Source organism: Camarhynchus parvulus, chromosome 3 (genome assembly GCF_901933205.1).
Source record: "Camarhynchus parvulus chromosome 3, STF_HiC, whole genome shotgun sequence".
Classification (NCBI taxonomy): domain Eukaryota; kingdom Metazoa; phylum Chordata; class Aves; order Passeriformes; family Thraupidae; genus Camarhynchus; species Camarhynchus parvulus.
This window is the reverse complement of record NC_044573.1, coordinates 34,192,774-34,210,822: the sequence shown is the minus strand read 5'-3', so window position 1 is coordinate 34,210,822 and position 18,049 is coordinate 34,192,774.

Sequence of the window (18,049 nt, the reverse complement as noted above, 5' to 3'; positions counted from 1 at the left end):
CTAAATTTTGCTAGCTACAAATTTTCTTTAAAACCGGTTGCAACAAAATGAAAACCAGATGACTGAATCTTCCTGAACCCTAAAATCTATAGGTTTAGGGGAAAAAAATGTGGTGGAAGGAGAGCTTTGTGAGTGAAGTTTGAAGACAGCTGACATTCAACAAAAGCAACCCACCAAAAAAATAAAATTCTGTCTTCTGTGTTACTATCTTCTGTTTCCATGGAAACCAAGGCTGGATTGGCAAAAATGGGTTAAGTGCTTCACAGTGACACAGACTAACCACTGTTATCTTATAACATTACTATTGCCAGTGGAAGGGAGGGTTGTATTCTGAGACATAGGTTTGCAGTGAGTCTTCTTCTTGCTGAATCTATCGGACAGCAAAAATACCTGATGCGAGAAATTTTGATTAAATATACAGGGAATCAATACAGACTATATGTAAGTCATAAGAACCTGAGAAATACTGTATATGAGAAATCAGTTAATCCCAAAGTCAATGACTAGCAAAATCCAACCATACAACTACTTGACTTTTCAAGACACAGAAAACACTCAATTACTTGGTAAATGCAGAAAAATTATTTTTTCAGTCTGTCTTTCCAGTGTGTGCCTCATTCTCAGGGGAATTTACCTCAGAGAATTTCCAGAAACAAAAATCTTCAGCATGCATTGTTATCCTGAAAACAAGTTTTATTCTTTGTGGTTGAGAATCTAGACTTTTACAGGGTGGAAAAGTTCAGTACCAGTGTTAATTTTCCAGAGCTTTACTTATAGCACTAAAACACTTTCAACACTTATTTTCTTTTGAGCAAGTTAGACCAGAGGTAAAAATAAAATCTCATTTCCGTCAGAAGCATTGCTTTCTGAAAACAACAACATTTTCATATTTTAGGTGGGTGTTCACAATTGCTCAGAAAAAAACAGTCACAGTATCAGAATTGGCACTCATTAAACAGAAAGCAGCGGGCTTGTGTTCTGGGAACACAACAAAATGTTAATTGTTCCAAATCCTATTTAAAACTGCAGATGACCATGCCAGAAATGTTTTTACTTTCAGAGTCTTGTTGTGTATATCAGGCCAAATTGAGGATACTTAAGTCATGCTTTGTCAAGTAGCATTTAGCATCCTGGAAAACAGGCCATTTTTGTGAAATATTCCACATACAGGATGCCTGTACCTACATGCCAACTTAGATTCCTAAGAACAACCCTTAAGCCCCATCAGGCTCTTTTTCAGCCCCTGTGTGCCTCCACAGATGCCTGGAGGCCCTGGCCTGGAGCTTTGGTGTGCAAGCCCACCCTGAGTGGTGCTCCAAAGCCCAGTGCTGTGCTGTGCTCCTCTGGTCCTGGCTTGCCTGTGGGATTTCAGCTGGTGGGAGGGAAAACAAACAGGGCAGGATGAATGGGGCCAGGTTAAGTTCAGGCATTTCTGCTTCAGCAAAAACCCCAGGGAGTGGCTGCTTAGGCTGATGTTTAGAAGATCCCATCTGATTTATTATAGGTATCTGGAATGATGTATTTACCTGGATTTTCCAAAAAACTAGGCTGCAGGATACTCCACAGTGAGGCTTCCTCTTTGAAGTTGTTTGCTATGCTTAAAGTGTTTAACTGCTGCTTGGGCTGGAGTGAGAAGAGCCTTTGCATTAAGAAGAATAATTTCCATACTTGGGATCTCAGTTTCAGGTCACAGTGTCACTGGCTGGGCCTGGGAAATGACCATCCCTTGTGCCAGGCTCAAGGCAAAGGTTTCTCTGAGAATATGAGAAAATTGAGCAAAACAGTGAGAAATATGAAGAGTCTGTGTCTTCTGTAGGGGCTTATGGACAAGTAAAATAAATTTTAGCTTTTCATTCAGCCTCAAGGCTAACAATTCCAGGGGAATCTTTAGAGCTTTGCTTAAAAAATCCCAAAGTAGAATAAATCTGCTTTTCCTCAGTGTCTATTGTCAGTTCATAATCCTGGGAACCTGAATGACTGAAGTACCCTTGTCATAATAAATAGAAAGGATATCTCAAAGTGCCATTTTGCCTTATATCAAACTTATTCTGCCTAATGCACATGTTCACTATTAATTGAATTTTATTTATACTTATATAGAAAATATTTTTCATCTCATAATTACTTGATTAAAATATTTTAAGAGGTGAGGCAAGAATAAAGATGTTCAGAACTGGTATTAGAACTTGTAATTTTGGCAACTCATATATGAAGGCAATATTTTTTGTATAAATGAGAAAATGGGGGTGAAAGAGGGTGAAGGAAAGTTTGTAAAAACAAGAATTATTATGTTCAATAAGAAGCATAGGGTAGAACTGCACAACTGGGTGAAAAGGGGTCAAAAGTATAGCATGTCAGAAAAGATTTCAAGTGGAGGAGGGCAACTTTGAACTTATCCCCTGTTTTATTCCAGCACAAATGCAAAAAATAAAGTGGTGTAGAGCGAAGGAGAGACATGATCAGGGATTTTTGGGGCAGTGAAAGCATAAGAGAAAAGGAACAGTCTAATTGCATGAAAAGCAAAGAGAAAAAAGAAAGAAAAAGAGTATCGCAACACTGAACATTGAAGAAAAATTATGAGAGACGCTGGACTCCAAAATCACAGTTCTTGCAAATGACATTTACTATGGGAATGAGCAAAAGATATCAAAGTAAAAGAAAATGAGCTGAAACAGTGATCTGGTATGCAATCTAAATAAAGAAAAAGAAGGCAATAGTTATAAAAGCAGAAAACAGCAAAATAGGTCAAAGGGAAAGCATTGAAGAAAGAGAATGGGATTTTCTTTAGAGAATTTTTAGATGGGCTCTGAGAATAGAGCTATTAGCAAAAGGATGAAATCATCACTATAAAAGAGTTGAAAAAATAGAGACCCTCTCAATTGGAACATCAAGAGGAAGGACTTTTTCTCTAGTCTGTACTTGGACTGAGGAGTAGAGCAGTAAATCATCTGAGCAAAACAGGTCAAACTGGTGAAGGATCGTGATGCCACCTGCCTGTGTGGTCCCAGACAGGTCCTGGTTTGCCCAGAGCAAGCAACTCCCAGCAGCCAAACTGCTGTCTGCCTGTCAGCTACTGTCCCTGATTCCTCTGATGTCCCTGTCTGATGAAGAGAATGTTGGGGAGGGATACACGCTAAACACCCATGAACCCAGAGCTGCCCCCATGGAAGGCCCTGCCTCAGCCATCACTGACCACCTCCTCCCAACAAAAAGCTCTCTCAGCTCACCACCTCCACTGCATCTCTCAGGCACACAAATGCCTCCACCTTCATTTTTTCACTCCCAGTGGGCCTCTCCCTTTGCATTTTATAACACTTAGTGGATTATACCACTAATTATTCCTTCTATTTCCTTTCCAGGATGCTTTCAGTCCTTGCACCTCCAGTGATCCAGCTGTTTATACCATACTCTAATCAGTTCAGTGAGGCTGTCCTGATGTCACAAGCTATACAAGAGTGGCTTTACTGGAAAATAAATTTTAAAAACTGCTGATGAGCTGAACATTCCTGGTTTTAGGGCAGATTTTGCACTGCCCTGCATCTGTGTAGTCCTTTATGCTGGCTGAACATTCCTGGTTTTAGGGCAGATTTTGTACTGCCCTGCATCTGTGCAGTCCTTTATGCTGGCACAATGTGAAACATATATGTTTTCCAATTAAGCCTGGTGTAAATGACAATACAGACTAATGGAGAATTATTGTGGCTTTTTTGTCAAATTTTTTGTTCCTTTGTCATCTTTGTGAGAAAAACTAGCAATAGGCAAAAAAACAAAAACAAAACCAAAAACCAAACCAACAAACCCAAAAAACACCAAAAGCAAACCAAAACTAAATACCCTGAAACAAAATAAAACTCCAAAACCTGAAGAAACCTCTATATTAACAGACACAGGAAGGCCTTTAATTGATGGTATCATTTTTTGGAGTCAGGATTACAAGAGCACTTTCATCAGATGTTCTTTCATGCTTGTGAAACTTATGTTAGGAATGTGGAATACAAGAACTCCCAAGACACACCTCTAAACAGAGGATACAAGAAAGTGGCTTGAGAGGCACCTTTATGCAAGTTAAACTTTTGCAATAGCTCCATGACATTCAGGTTAAGCACTTGTGGCTAACAGAACTTTTCAGGTGCTATCAAGTCAAGGTAATCCATACTGACCTTTAAATGCACCGCAGACACTGCATAAATAAATAAATACATGAAAGTTTGTATTTGGTGGAAGGCTTAGGACACCTGGCCCTGTGTCAGCTTGTTTGTTTGCACACACAGAGGCCTCACTCTAGCAGAGGAAAAAAGTGGCACTGCACTCCAGATCAATACTTTCCAGGGCATCACAGGGTGCCTTTCATGTGATAATGCCCAGCCACAGCACCAGAGGGGATCCTTCTTTCTTTCCTTCCCCTGCTGGCATGGAGAGCAGGGCTGCTTCCATCCATCAACCTCCACAGACCTACCCAACTTGGAAATGGAAATTTCACAGCTTTGTTGGGTTTTATTGTACCAAATGTGTAGATAAATTCTCTTTTAGAGATCAGAGGGCTGTAGCTCAGCCAGGACACCTCAGCTCATTGCCTTCAGTAGGGCTTAGCTGATTGATGCTGGCTTTGGGACTTCCCTGTCTGGTCAGACTTCATTCTGGTTTTTTCATCTGAATGAATGCAGACTGGAGGGAAGGGCTAGGAAAAGTTTTAAGTACAGAAGGTGAAATTGTTTTGTGCAAATTCCTGTGTGGACCAGCTTCCACACTGACTGTTTACAGCTTCCAAAATCTGTGGCTCTCCAAGAAAATATTTTACTGCAGTTTCTAAGCAAATTTTGGAGGAGAAGTTTCCTGAAAGTAGAAAATCTAGGATCAATGTTGCATTCTTCCTTTTCTAAAATAGTTTAATGGGTATGCCAATTACACACATTTTAGAGAAGAATTATTTTTTATTATAAAATAATTCTCAGTAAAATTGAACTCCCATGGTGGGAGATATCAATTACCACATCCCACTGCAAGTATGGAGATGTTGAATTCTAATATTTTTTTTTATTTTTATGGTGAATGTAGAAGATCAAGTAAATTAGTGAAGAACTGGTTGTTGCCCATAGAAACTGACTGAAGTTTAACAAATACTGTTAAAATGTTGCTTGAATGGGTACTGCATGTTGAGACCAAATGAAAAGTTCTGTTGGAGCTCTGTTTCTCATTATATTCTGATTCAGGAAGAGTAAAGAATCTTTTTTTTACACTTAGTCAATGTAGAAGTATTGTTTTCATGGTTAAAAAAATTAAAAAAAAGCAATGGTAAATATTCAACAATTTTAACTACTTAGATCCACTGACTTTTGAGATGCTTCAACAATTGGGAAAAGTGGAAAATGCTGGTTCTTCACCTCTTCTTTCGAACTGAATTTCTGCATCCTGAATTGAAAGAGCATGATGTATTTTCAAGAGTTAGCTGCATCACAACAGTTAATTCTGCCACTCCCCCCATTAGTTAGCATATTTGTAATTTATGACAAGCCTCTAAACACGTAGCAGTAGCTGGCATTTTGAAAAGTCACTATGTTTTTGTCTTGTCATTTAAAATTAAGAAGACCACAAAGGTAAATCCGATGTAATGTCTAAAAGCAGTTATTGTCACATAGGTATCATCAGTAAGTGGTCTTTTGCAAAACCTGAATGATCCTATGGTAGTACAACCAATTTCTGTTGTAAGTGTCCTGATATATTCTACTAAAACTAGGATATTATGGAAGAGTAAATAAAAAGGAGATAGGTGGGAGTTTGTTTTTTTTTTTTTTATAAAGTTAAATAAAACAATAAATATTCCCTTTAAATATTGTGGGTTTTTCTGTCTCATTCTGCCCTTTTTTTTTTCTTTTCCTTTAGGACTACACTTTTTTTGTGTCTGAGTTTTGAATTGTTACAATATATGTAGGGACCTGCTGGTCAAACTAATGGGAAAGAAGCAAATGCAGAGGCAGTTGAAGCCAGGACAGTAGAAGACCTAGGAAGAGTAGAGGGATGAAGGGCAGCAGTGTACAAATAGGGTGAGGCCAAGGCAAAGCTGGAACTGAAGTTGGCAAGGGACACAAAGAATAACTGGAAGGGCTCCTACAGGTAGGTTAACCAGAAAGGGAAGGTCGAAGAAGGTGTACACCCTCCCCCCCAATAAACAATGCTGGAAAACTGGTAACAGTGGAAGAGGAGAAGGCTGGCATACCTAAAAATCTTTGCTGCATTCTTCGATGGCAGCCTCTCTTCCCACACCTCTCAAATGGATGGACAGCAGGATGGGGACTGGGAGAGCAAAGTCGCTCCCACTGAAAGAGAAGGTCAAGTTCATGACCACCTGAGGACCCTGAATGTACATAAATCTGTGGGGTCTGAGGAGAGGAATCCTAGAGCACTGAGGGAATTGGCTGACATAGCTGCCAATCCTCTTGCCATGATATTTGAAAAATGGCATTTAGATGAAGTCCCAGGTGACTGGAAAAGAGGAAATATTGTACACATTTTTAAAAAGGGGAGAATGGAGGACTTTGTGAACTACCCACCTGTCAGCCTCACATCTCTCTTCCAACCCAGACCACTCTATGATTCTACTTTAATTATAATGCATAGAGTTTTGTTATTGTTTCATGTCTATTTTATGCTCTGTCCCTTGTGTTGACTGTTAAAAATTTTGGAACAAAACCAGTACAAAAATATTGTTAATTTTTGTCTCCAATTTTTCTTTTCATGACTGAATACAATTTCTGTGGTGAGTTTTTCTTGACCAGATGGGTAACATTATTTAGTTGCAAAGCCACTGCATTTTTTAAGGACATGAATTCTTATCTGGTGTACTCAAGATTCCTAGAATATTGAGAAAAAGCCACACCTGAATGTAACCCTTTTCTCCATTTTAAAAAATATCCCTTGAAAAGCACCAGAATCCACTAAGCCTTCATGATTTTATGAATTTTGCTAAGGAAAGCATCCTTCCAAACCATTTTATTGCCTCAGATATTTTTTCTACTACTACAGGAAAATTATTAGTATTATTCTATATTGGTTTGGATAGAGAAGGGATTTTTCACATTTTAAAATATTAATTAGAGTTTTTTCAGTTATAACAAATAATTCAGATTCTAAGACAGTAATCTTATTAACTAACAATCTAAGAGAAAAAATTATCTGTTGGGGTTTTTTTGTTTGGTTTGTTTTGGGGGTTGGTTGGTTGGTTTTTATGCTTTTCCTGACATTATTCCTCTAAATGATCTGCATGGTGAGTTAAGAGATTACACTTCTTTTGTATCTATGCTCCCACCCAAGGCAGGCTACAGCTGTTGTGAAGGAGAGAAATTGTGGGCTCTTCCTCATCCAGCAGTGCAGGTGGAGGTACTGGGACCTGGGGGACTGCAGGCAACTTGTGCCCCATGAGCCCTTTCCAGTAACATTTCCAGGTTTCTACCTTCACTTATTTTTTTCATGAACATTGAGCAGAGTGTAAGCTAGAGTGAGCAAGCTAAAATGCAGCTTGCATTTTGCACCCCTGCAAAGAAAAGAGAAGTAAGAGGAATTCTTCCTGGGAATGGTGTTGGTGTGAGCTGACATAAATGAATGCTGTGAACCTTCTTTTTTTTCTCCCTTGTTCCACAGCAATAGGAATGGAGATACGAGGGCAGATCAATACACTAAATAGGGCAGCTGAGTTAGGCAAGAAATATTGATATTTGCTGTTTGTTTGGGCCTGCAACAAATGACCAGCTCTTTCCTCGAAGTCTGAAAAAGTAGGGAGGGTCTCATGCTCTGGAGGTATGTTGTCTCTTGGGATTTCTGCAGAAAGGAGGTAGTTTATGCAGTCCTAAAGGTTAGAATCCCCTGATATGTTCTGCCTGTGTCTGGTAATGCTGTCCTTTACAAACTGCTCTGGACACCTGGAAGGATTAGCCTGGAGGCACTCTCCTGAGGGAAGTCTCTTTCTTTAAAAGGGTTTAGAGTAATTGCACTGAGAATTTCCTCACCCATTCAGCATGGGTCAGGATTTAAGTATTTCCTTAGTGCAGGGTTCCTCTGTGCAAAGCAGCTTCTCACATTGCTCATTCCTTAGAGTAAGGAATGGCAGACCTGGCCAGGGAAAGTTTGGAGCATGGCCGGAACCAGCAATAATCTTGTGAAAAGAAGGCACACCAAATATCATACAGCTGGAAACATTTTTTTTTTTTTTCTGGCACAAGAATACAGGATGTTGCTTAAGAGACTAGGGAATTTAGACACCTCTGAATTAGGGGGACAATAAGGGAGTTATAAATTTGTGTACACATGTGGTTAAATATGCATAAGACCCTCTCTGGATTTTACTTCGGCAGCAAACCTTCAAAAGATTTGTTCCTTCTCTGGAGAAAGGAGGGTAGGTAAATTTCTATTTCCTGTTGATTAAATTACTCCTAAAAATAAGCATTAATTATACAATTTTTTTTACTGTATTCACAAATAGTTCTGTGCAATTAATGAAAGCATGTGAAAGGGAGACAAAGTATGAAGAGTGAAGTATAAGTAGCAGTGACAGAAATGTTTAAAATTTCTAGGTCTTAGGAGACTTATGTGGCCAAACTTTTCCCATTTTTAGAGGTTAACCCATAATTTCTATGAATGTTAATCACCCATGATCTAAATCCTGGTCCCATGAAGTCAGTGGGACTTTTGCCACCAAATTTAGTAGGAAGAGGACTGACCGAGCTGTGTAACTTTTATTTAATGCCTCTGCATATAGGAAAACTGAACACATTTATTTTGATTGGAAACAACATTATATAATAATTCCCCAAAATTCTGAGGTTATGGCTGGTAGGAAATATAGTTCTTGGGGGAAAAAGTTGCTCCAACAGATGTCATTTGCAATATATCACAATGTCAACGTTAATTCTAGTAAATGTGAAAGGAAAATGTCCAAAATAATTTAAGATGCAAAGAATAACATTTGATGGAAGAAAACTTAAACATAAGATTATGATATGCCAAGAGGCCTGTGTAAAAAAAAAAAAATGGTTTGCCAGGGAGCTGTTCACGTGAGGCTATATCATGCCATGGGTAATGTCTAAAATGAAGACTACATTGAAAAGTACCCAAAACACTGAGCCTTGGAGGAGAGCTTGTCTTCACTGCTCACAGTAGGAGCAGGAAGTAATTGGTGGTACTTCAATTCAGCGGTAAAGCATCCTTTCATCTCACAGTGCATAGGCTTTCATTCCTTTCACCAGTGTATGATGGTGGCAGGGTAGAGTCTACCAGTTTTTCACTGGGTCTCACCCTGGCTGGTCCAGGGAGATACCTTGCAGCCATGCTGGAACAGGCTCTGTGACCTCCTCACAACACCTGGAGATGCCTTTCCCTCTCCTAGTTTCCAATACAGATGCAAAATGTAAAAAAATGTCACTTACAGCAAGGTTTTACCTTGAATATATCCTCAATGAGAGTACACATCCTTATGCACACTATGTAAAAAAAATCCACAAAGAGAAATCAGAGACAACTCAAAAATCTGTATGAGGCAGGTACTTGTTATAAAGCAGTATGCAATACATCTTTGACTAAAGTTGAAATAATTTATTTAAAACTGGGACAACTGTGCAGTGGTACAATTGTAAAATTTCTCTTTGTGTCCAAAGATAAGAATCTGAATGAAAGCTATCAAAATTTCAAGAGTTCTCAATCACAGACATAATAATACTGTGCTTACTTTTGTGATGAAAATTGCTGTTGGGAGCCTTATAAATCTCAGTAGGTGTTATCCTGGGTAATAACCTTGACCAGTTTACTTCTTTCTAACATAGTGCATTCATATTTAGATGTGGTATATCCAGGATATCATTTAGACTATAATCCTTCACATGCTGGGAAATAAAAGAACAGCCTTCTCAAATACTCTTATCTCTTAAGAACTTCATTTTTAAAACAGAACTGATTGCTACAAGCATCTAAGTAGATCTCTTTCTTCTTTCTGACTGTTTCAGGCCAATAAGGCCAGTTTCCCACCAAGGCACAACGTGGTTTTTGGTACACTCATAGAAGAGATATTTTGCACATACATGAACAGTTATTATGGTACTTTTCCCAGCTTGAGGAACAGTGGGGTTCAAACAGCATGGATGCTGGGCTGGAGTTCTGACAGAAGATGAAGCTCTACATGCCCCCTTTTCTGAAACTGCTGTACCTGTCTGTGTGAAACACCCCTTTTATAACACAGGGTGAGGAATACATTCACTGCAGGTGTGCAAGCCGCAGTGTAAGCTGCAGACAGAGCTCTGGGTGACAGAAGCCCCAGGAAAGAGGGGGGGAAAGTGCCAACCCGTTGCACAACAAAGGGCTCAAGGACCTATGTCACAGGCAGGTGATGGCCACTGAGAGATACAGCAGAAACCAACCACCCCAGGGTGGTGCAGATGCAAAGGGGCTTCGGTGCCAGCTCAGGTGATGTAAGTGGGACTGTCAGATTGGCTCCTGGATGGTTGGACAGGGAAATTTCCTTAACATATACCTCCTGTGCTGATCTGAGTGGGCTTGATTCAGAGAAGGAATAAGAAGGATGCATGTGGGGTGATTGGTGTCTAAAGAATGGTCCATAGGGCAAATACTGATCAGTCTTGTCTTCCTTGCCCACACTTGAGGATAGGTGCCATCACAGCTGGTGTTTACTGTGGCTGAAAGTGGGATCCCAGACAAATCCAACCTTGGGCAGAGTCCTGTCTCGCTGCTGCTGACAGCTGTTCAGTAAGGGCTGTTCAGGAAGCAGAAGGCTTTAAAGACATTTTTACTTCCAAGGTGTTCTCATTCTTTCCTTTTAGGCCAGAAGGGCTTATCTTCAGTAGCCAGCAGTCTTGGCAGGAAAAATGAATACTTATATTCACATATGAATACTTTCATTTGCACATGAATCAGTATCACTGTGAAGGGCAGGAACTCCACAATACCAATGATATCTAAAATCTCCTTGCATGAATAATAACAGAGAGATGATCAAGCCAGAGAGATGATCAAGCCAGAGATGATCTTGCCAAACTGAAACACAAGGCAGAACATACTGAAGCATTTGTGAGTAAATTGCTCCTTTCCTTATATAGCACAGCTGCACAGCATTTTCTGTCATGAGTTTGCTATTTATAAACTTTTGTAGAGAATTCCAGTTTGTTATACCAACTCCTATGTAGTCTGAGTAATAATTTATAACATCATAAAGACTGTCTATATTTTAAGAAAGAGGCAGAGCCAGAGTAAAGGTTGAGCCTACAGCCTGACTTCTACATGTCATGACATTTGAGAATTTGATTCATAATCCTTAATGTTTCATTTACATAAGGACATAATTTCCTAGGAATTTTGCATCAAATTTAAGGAAAAAAAAAGAAATGAAGAAGATCTGAGTGTAAAATTATTCTCAATTCTTTCCTCTGTATCTTGCATTGCTTCCACAAAGAAAACCAGATTGTGCTTTGTAGCTCTATTGTCCTATGACTTTTTAAGGAAGAAAAGATCTGTTCAGCAAAAGGCAGCTGCTGCTCAGAAGAATAGAATGCTTTTGTCCTCGGTGCATATTGACATCTGCAAGGGATGAAGGAAGGAGCAACCCATGCTCCAAGCAGTTAATCAGAGGAGGTGGACAGGCACTTAGCAGCAAGGATTCTAAGGGATTCTAAGTGAAGGGTGTGGCAAGCTTCCGTGCTGGAAGGTCTACATTAACTTCCTCAGCCACACCGGTCAGACAGACTTGCTCTCAACTGTGGTGACAACTCCTTAACTGTGGCGGTAACTGCATTATTTACTCTAATAACTACTGTGGTTTCTCATATGGGGAAAAAGTTTACATTCAAACATGGATTCATGGATGTTGTAACCCTCTGTGATTTCACTTGGATTTTACCACATTTCTCCTTTGGTAATAAAACAAAACCACTAAACACACAGAAAAAAAAAAACCAAACCAAACCCAAATGTTTTATTCTGAGATTTCCTAGGTTTTGATTTCTAAGATCAAATTACCTTTTTTTAAAAAAAAAATATATTGGACCGTATATAATAATAATAATAATAATAATAATAATAATAATAATAATAATAATAATAATAATAATAATAGTAGTAGTAGTAGTAGTAGTAGTAGTAGAAGAAGAAGAAGAAAATCAGTTAATTATCAAACAGGTATCATTTCCTCCAGAATTAATGAATCATTTAAGCATGTCTTCTGGGCTACTGATTTTCCTTTAGAAGAAACTGAACATTTTAGTCTCTCAGATAAATAGCATTGCAGGAGATTAAACAGGCAACAGGAGGCTCCATGCTCAGTTCAAGTTTCAGCTGGTAAAGCTAAGAAGAAGAAACCTTGCCAACTTTTTTGCCAGATTAATCCACTTAACTGCTAGTTACTTCACAGTCTCTGCTTCCTTACTTCCTATTGATTCACTGACTGTTTGAATTTTTCCCTCTTCTTTCCTAAGGATGTGTTACTGGAGTTTGAATGCTCTGAAGAAAGGAAGCCATGAATTTTTGGTAAGTACTCAGGCCCCTGAGTACAGTCTCTTCAAGGTAAATCAGTCTCCATTACATTTGCTTTATGAAATTTGGCTTATGAAAAGCATACTTTTTTATATGCTGGACTTCTTAATAATGGTTCAGAGGGGAACCTCATGACAGTTTAGGCTAGATACAGTCCCATAAACCAGAAAATACAAAAGCGCAAAGATACTGCATTTCTATTTTATCGTTTATGTATTTCCTCCCTTTTTTTCTCTTTCAAAATATTTTTGGCCAACTCTTCCATAGCAGTACTAGGCACTAATTATAAATATCATGCTTTGCCAGTTGCAAGAAAAGCCCTCTACAAATCCTCCTGACCTCAGCAGAGGTAGCTGAGCAGCTAGGCAGCACTTCTCTCTGGAGCAAGCCAAGGTGGCCAAGAAATTCTGTTGCAGTTCTATTGGTTTGGAAATGGCTGGTTTTGCTTGACATTTGTGCAATCTAAGGTCAAAATAAATATGCTACTGTGAGCTCAAAAACCTTATTAGCCCCCTGTCCAATTTGCTGCAGTCAAGGCAGACCACCTGTAAGGGCAGAAGAGATCTGTTGCTGGCAAGAACTAGTTTAGTTTTAAGGAAATAGCACTGGTTAACCTACTGATGCTGCTGGAGATTGATTTGAGCCACCAAAGGAAGCAAACCAGTAATATACACACATTTTCATTCTCTTTCAGTAGATTGACAGAGCAAGTGTGTCAGTACTTTAGGAGTCTTTAAAATGCCAGAGGGACAGTGTTGCAATTACATTCCAGAATATTTCTACACTGTACATCTTTCAGTAATTGCTTCCATTATTTCTGTCAGCATTCCCCAAAATGTTTCCTATCTTGTCCACACCGACTATACAAAATTTTCCAAATTGCTGCAATAATTCTGGTGAAAAATTAAATAATTTTCTTTCTGTCCACTGAGGAAGGAACAGGAAGTTTCTCACATAACACATATTCTCAACAACATGGATAACCACAGAAAATAGATGTTACTACTATTGTATAGAGTAACCCAGAGTGTTATTCTCTCATTTGGTATATCATAGCTGCTTCCCCATCTATAATCACTTTACCTATTGTCTTCTTTACAGGCTGAGAAAATATTTCAACAGCTTCAGCAAAACATCACAGGCTGGCCCTAACTTCTGTTTTCACTGAGCCCTGCTATAGGGTCTTTGTGAGGTGTGTGCTAAAGGCTGCAAGAGGAAGTGATGGGTATAGAAATAGAGTTCCCAGTGCTGCAGATGCCATGCCTGAAATAACTGAAGAGTTAAAAATTACAGATGCTTCATTTTAAGTACAATAGTGCTTTATCACAAAATTCTTTTCAGGAACTGAGGTAAAAAGATTTTCGTAGAATGGTTACCAAGAATGCAAAGCGAGTGTAAAGGACTGACTACACTTAGTTATTAAGTCTATATAATTATTTCAGACTTTGCCTGTCTTCTGCTATAGTGGCTTCTTCCTTTCAAGATTACCTATCAGACCTTCTGCTCTGTGTTAACCTGTATTTTCTCGTCCATTTTGTAAACAAATGGACAGAAACTTCCTCTCTGGAAGAGAGAATTAAAATTCACCATCATGGAAGTACAAAAGGCAATTACATTATCAAGGGATTCCTATGAACTTTTGCAACCCATTTTGTGGTGTGTGGCACCTCCAAGTCACTGTCTCTTAATATAGCTAGTAGGAAACTATGACCTTGTTAAACTTCCTCTACCCTTGCATGCAGAAAAGCTATTAACTTGTACAGAAAGCAAGTGTTTATATCCACAATTGAGGATTCTAATACAAGCTTATTTTTTCAGAGATGAATTAAACTACTTAATTTTGAACTGAAAGCAGCCGTATTATGCAACGCTTCTTAGCCTTCAAATTTGTGTTGGAAAGGAATTCATGAGAGTTATCCCCCTTTTCCATGCTCTGACTTATTCCAGCATTGGTGTCTCTGAAATCAGCTGTAAATGTCCTTGGAAGCTATGCAAACAAAGCTTGTTGCTGCAGCCTAAATCATATGAGTTGCTGGGTGCTGCTGGAGAGAGGCAGAACACCTTCTGCTGCCATTGTCTTCAGCATAAATTGACAATGACACATTACCCCCTGTATAGCTCACTGGGCTGCAGGGCTGGATTTATAATTAATTCACAGAGTTTTTTATATGCCTTGTTCCAGACCATCAGTAAGAAAAATATGCTAAAATTTGGTGAGAGGAAAAAAAAAGTGACAGCAGTAGCACAGGTTAAGTCCAGAGCTTGTGTGAATCAGCATAGCACAGCTGATTCCAGTGACGCTGCATCAATCTGTCCCTGCTGAGGTTCTGCTTAAAAAATTTTAATGGCTATCAATTCAGAAGAAATACTTCAGATATAGTGCTAAATAATGGCTTAGATGCCACAGCAAGAAACAATATCATGCCACTTATTATGCCATTTTAAAACAATATAAGCCATGTGTGAGAAATTAAATCTGTCACCCTGGGAAAGAGTTCAGGCTGTCAAAATGGTAATAGAAATGAAATTCAATTACCTACTTTCTGTGTTGTGCATGGTAATTCCCCAGCAAATACTAAAGGAAATTGAAGAGGAGATTGTCTTGTAAAGTGTTTCTACAATACAATTATTATTTTAATTATTATAAGGAAAATCCATACAATTCTGCAGAAAACCAGATGAGTTTTATAAGAATTGCAGCTGTTTGTCAGGCTAAGATTAGCTGCCATTGACCATCACACTCTGAAGGCAGTCACAGGCTTACTTCTGTAGATTTTCCTCATGCTTAGCCTTTCTGTGGCAATAGTCTGGGAGGGATGAGACTGATGTTGTGCTCTCAGTACCTCTAGAAGAAGGAAGCCGCCAGGGAAGTAACTGTAGTCCCTTTGTCTCATTCATCTCTGCACTTTTTCCTTGCTGGAGCTGGTTCAGCAGCAGCCTAAGTGTCAGGATCCCTTGAGTGGCAAACACTATTGAAGGGCCAGTGTCTCCCAGACTAGGTAGGAACTGGACTTCATTTTCCTGTATGACTTCTCCAGCTGTGAAGAGTGGAGCTCAGAAACTATCCTTGGCCCAATTTCACTCTGCCATGAGGAGTGGAATGACGCAGTGGGAGGTACTCGGAGTTCCCATTTCATAGGGCAGCTTGAGAGTGAGCTGCAGCCCATAGGCTGACACTGCAGCCAGCAGTCATGAAGACCCAGACCTCAATGTGTTTGCTAATCATCAAGATATTGCATGAGGGAAAAGAGGGGCTCAATATAATATGCAGAATGAAGAGCCAGCTTTGATTTAGGCTCCTTTGTGGATTTAGTCCTAAAGTAATGCATACACAGCCTGTATGTAAAAGTCAAAGACAAACTGCACTGACTCAACAATGAAATTAGGATTCCTCAAGGCAGAAATTTTTAAAAGTGATGATGGTGCCAAGTGTCTGTGTTATGGAAGAGTTTGGTTTTTTTTTTTTTCAGGTCAAGTTTGTACAAAAAAAAAAAAAGAAAACACAATCAAAAGCAAAAAATAAGATAAAAAAGAGGACATAACCTGCTGATACTCTCAAAGATTGGTATTTTAGGAAATTTTGAGCTCCTATCACAACTGCATGAGAGCCAGCACAGAAAAGTTATTATATTTTACATATCAAGAAAAATACTGAGAACAATGGATGTCTCACTAAGTGTGGGATGAAACAGTAGGGTTTGAGTTCAGGGTTATGTATTTCCAATCTCCTTAATCCACTTCAAGATTTTCTGTTACCTTCCCAGTTTCTTAAAGGGAACAAATTGGAAGTTGTGCCAGAGATTTTAAGACTAGGTTGTGATTTGTGTGTGCAGTTCACATGGTGGAGAGGCAGCATTGCTGGGTACAGAGCAGTGCCAGGGCGATCAAGTAGTTCATGTATGTGAACCCAGTTTGCCTTTCACCATGGACTGCAGAGCGCCTGACCTCTAAGGGAGCCAGTGCTGAGATCTGTAGCGCTTGACAAGACTCTTTCTGATGCTTGAACTAAACTGTTTACAGCTTCCTTGCTAATTTCTCTACTCCTCTGAAGCCTCTAGCACAGAGATGCCCTGATTATTAATGGCTTTCTTGTCAGCATCAAGAGGTCTTTGTGGTGCTCAAAATAAAATGGATAGTGTTTGGGGAACCTAAGTCCTCATCAAACCTAATTGTGAATTACAGGGGGAGTTTACACCATGACATGAAGTCAGACCCATTCTGAGCAGGCCAGTCTCAGTAGCAGAAGCATTCAAGCCACAGCACAGGGTCTTAGCAAACTAGCCCCAGGGACTGGCTGTGCTTATAAGCCTGAGCATTACTCTGAAAAGGCTGATTTTGGGTTCACAGTATTCTGTATGTGTAGATGTATTGTTAGCCTAGGGCTAGCTTGGGGCAATAGACGTGAGACTGCACTGCAGTAGGCAAGTGCTTCCTCTTTCTCAGTATCTTCTGATACTTCTCTGTATCCCAGTCGCTTCATGGAGGCTCTTGGAAAAGGGTTTAATTTTATCTTCTTTTGGCTCTTTCTCTAAGCATGTTTTGCAGTTCCTGGTTATTTGGTCACATGGGAACTCAGACCACAATCATCATTTGGAGTTGAGTTAGAGTGGCCAGTCAGGAAAAGGAGAGTTGCATGTCAATAATATAGCTATAAAGAAATAATTATATAGAGCTGGATCATGCCCTCAAGGGCATGCCATGTGTTTGGAAGAGTTTTCATGGTGTGAATTGAATGTACTCTTACTTGGCAGGCACAGCAACATGGAAACTGTTACAAAAGCTGATGCATCATGCCTCAGGCTGAACCCTGGTCGACCACCATGACTTCCCAGAAGAGCAATTAGGTGTGATGCTTGTGTTCCTCCAGTCATCCCTGCCATGAGTCCACCTGACCCATGTGCCACAGGGGAAAGCTCCTTATTCCTTTCCCTTTTGCTCTGGCTGTGGAGACAAACCAGTGCATGACTAGTCCTGCTGTGAGCAAACAGTTGTGTTGTGCTGAGAAGGTCCAGAGGAAAGAACAAAGTATAGTAATTTCCATTCCAAAAAGAGAAGAAAACTCAAGATCTTGCTGATTTATATCACTTTATAGCTATGGGGTTGCAAGTCCCTTGTTGTTTAAGCCCTCATAGCAATGAAGTATTTATGAACAGGAGAAAACTAAGTACTGCAACCAAGTAAATCAGGGGCAAATCCTCACAGCTGAGATTGTGGTTCACACAATACAGGAAACTTGCTTTTAGCTTGGCTATTCAAAATGTCCTTGCTTGTTTGTTTGTTTGTTTTATATATTGAAAGACAATAATGGCAAGGCTCTTTGAAGACATAGGACAAGGTTTTAAGTGTGACCAAGGAATCTTCTCTTTTTAAAGCAAGTTAAGTAGGAAGTATTGAAAATTGATTCTATTCTCTTAATATAAAGTTTGTGCAGCTTTAAGTCCTCAGCTCCAAGTGAACAAACAATGCTGAAAGCAAGTTATTTAATGGAGCATCACAAAGAAACAGAAATGGAGAAATACATTAA